The 2,966-nt window shown below is 38.3% G+C and overlaps 1 long non-coding RNA gene across 1 annotated transcript; it reads right to left on the bottom strand.

Annotated features, from left to right (window-relative positions):
• Positions 1–596: 596 nt before the first annotated feature.
• LOC121963419 lies at positions 597–2,608 on the bottom strand. The gene is made up of 3 exons (XR_006107245.1): positions 2,450–2,608; positions 899–1,035; positions 597–625 (listed from the first exon to the last, which is right to left on the bottom strand). It is a non-coding gene; the product is annotated as an uncharacterized LOC121963419 (long non-coding RNA).
• Between the last annotated feature and the right edge of the window lie 358 nt (positions 2,609–2,966).

Raw genomic sequence — 2,966 nt, 5'->3', positions numbered from 1 at the left:
TCAAAAAATGTTTGAACACGGTACTAGGCAAGGTAAGTTTATTTGTAAAGCACCTTTAAACAAGGCAAAGTGGTGTACAGGAGACATGAGAGGCATTAAGACAAGGTATAAAAGGAGGCGATATAAAAAGACAGGTATAGGGTTTTAAAAATATTAAATTAAAATTAAAGAGCAAATAAAATACAACATTTAATAGCAGAATAAAACATGACACTAAGTAGTGGTTGATAGACATAACATACACCTAGTAGATACACCTAATACAGGCACTGTAAATCATTTGGCTAAAACGCAGCAGGAGAATCAGACCTCCCGCTGAATGTGTAATCTTCTATAAAGTAAACTTCCACAGAGTAAACCCTCTATTCGTGCCAAATATTTACCCTCACAGGGTGGTAAACTGGTAATTTGGTAAACTGTAGCTGACTGGAAGGTTTTTTGGTGTGTTTCAGATGTTGGTGAGCACCGTGCTGGTCACAATGGCGACGGTGACGGTTCCTGGCAAGTCATTGTCACGGCGGTCACCCTTGTCTCTCAGATGGAGCGTCTGTTGGTATTCACCTTGCTCGGCCGGCAGCGTCACCTGACCCAGGAAGGAGTCCATCAGCACGTTGTGGTTGTAGATCTGAGAAACACAGAGAGAGATAACAGGGACACATTTCAGAGGTGGAAAGTGCATTTAACAAAATAATGCTTCAAACTGTGTTGTTAACATGCTCTGAGAGACACAAAATACAACACACTGCTCATGAACACGACAACGACCTCCTAGGGAGCACGTTAATGCGTTTTTTGTTTTTTTTTAAAGACCTGAATACTTTTTTCCCCAAAGCATTATTTTCTGTCAGCCTTCCTTAGCCACCAATGCAGACACACAAACACAAACACAAACACATACCTCGATGGTGACTGGCTTGTTGGCCTTCTTCCTGTAGAAGAGCCCCTTGGTGTCGAAGTTGGGGCTTCGGGTGTCTTTATGGACCGGAGAACGAACTTTCTCCCCTTCACAACGAATTATCACGTAGGGGTCCGACACTGAAACACAAACACACTTTTTTGACCTTTGACCACCATATTCTAATCAGCTCATCATTGAGTCCAAATGGACGTTTGTGTCAAATGTGAAGAAATTTCCTAAAGGCTTTCTTGAGATATCACATACACGAGAATGATACAGATGCAAGGTCACGGTGGTCTTTGATCACCAAATTGTAATCAGTTTAGTGTTGAGTCCAAGTTAATTTGTGCCAAATATAAAGAAATTGCCTAAAGGCGTTCTTCACGAATAGTGTTCACAAGAAGGGAATGCACGTACAAAGCAACCTAACCACGGCTATCGAGGTGCGGAGGCATTAAAAAAATGTTATAGTTCTCTTATTCCAGCTTCTTAAATGTGAATATTTTCTGATTTATTTCCTCTATGACAGTACTTGGATTGTGGACATGACATTTGAGGGTGCTGATCAACATTTTCCATGTTTTTAAACCGCTAAAACCAGAGAAAATTGGTTTGATTTATTAAAAAAAAAAACACAGGGGGAAAAAAGGATTGTGAAACTTAGTAAGAAATGTCCTGCAAATTAAAAAAAAAAGAAAAGAAAAGTAAAAGGTGACAAAAAATTGTTTAAAGATCAACAATTTTCAGAAAAAAAAATAAAAATCAGCGGGGAGATTATTAGGTATTATCAAAAAACTTGGAGAACAATGTCCAGATAACTTTAAGTCTTACATATTCAAAATTATGTTACAGGAAAAAAAACTACTTCTTTCTTAAGATCCCTAACATCTGTTTTTTTGGTTTGTTTGTTTAGTTGTTTTTTCTTATTTTAGTTCATTTCCTTGTAACTTTTTACTTATTTGTTGCTCATTTTTGGGCCATTTCTTGTTAGCATGCTTATTGCCTTCTTCCCATTTTTGGAAAGAAACCCAGCCAATATGCTCAGGCTTTAAAGGGTTAATCGAGAAATAATCAACAGATTTTGACAATTAATTGACAATGAACGCTGCAATAAATTATCCAGTGGATCAAAAATAGACTGCCAAGTATTTGTAATAACTGCAAACACAGCAAAAAAAAGATTAACAAGGGCCTTGCTGCTATTGTGACAGTTTTACATTCAGACTGCTGAATTACAGCATCAGTCAGTGACATTACAGAGATGTTACTGCCATCTACTGGTAAAAAATAACACTGACTGCAGCTGCTTCAGCTGACAGCAGATCAGTTTAAAAAGCAACACAAAGTATTTTAAATAACAACTTAAAAAAAAAAGTCGTGGGACAAACTAGCAATTAAAATACAGGGCATAACACACCGAAATTTCCAAAGAGCTCAGAAACATCATAAAACACTCATTTTGTGAAGCTTATAAGGTTCAATTTGATCTGATTAAACTTTTGATGGTATTTTAAGAAAATAACCGGTAAAGTTAGTTTAGCTGAAACTGACCTCCATCAGAGTCTTGTCCTGCGAGACCGTTAGCCATCAGGATGTGGACCTGAGTGACCAGAGAGGGATAACCACACAACCCAGACCAGCAGGTCTGTGGAGGCTCATGGAGAGTCAGCTCTCTACAGGATGGACAGACATAGACACAGAGACACTTGTATTTGTTCTGGTGTTCATGTTGTTATGTTTCTATTTATAACCATATGTTTATGTTGTTGATAAAAAAAGGGCTTCTCTGTCATCAGCTTTGAGTTCTTAAGGTTTAAACTTGTGTTGTCTGGAACAAAATCACATGACGCCAGTGTTGCCTCCTCAGGTGTGAACTTCCCCTGTGGTTTATGCTGCATTCATGTGATGTCGGAAGGTCGCGGTTTCCAATTTGTAAAGTCGTTCTTCTGACTTTGTTGTGTTCATGTGCTTTGAAGTCGTAAAATGGGAACAACGTGGAAGCTACAAAGAAGATGGGTTGCACTTTAATGCGAAGAGCGTTTTAACAAGAGGTTGATAGCTGTTTCCA

The sequence above is a fragment of the Plectropomus leopardus genome, unplaced genomic scaffold (genome assembly GCF_008729295.1).
Source record: "Plectropomus leopardus isolate mb unplaced genomic scaffold, YSFRI_Pleo_2.0 unplaced_scaffold11209, whole genome shotgun sequence".
NCBI classification, from domain to species: Eukaryota; Metazoa; Chordata; class Actinopteri; order Perciformes; family Serranidae; genus Plectropomus; species Plectropomus leopardus.
Note: the sequence above shows the minus strand (reverse complement) of the source record. Positions and strands in the feature narration are given on the sequence as shown.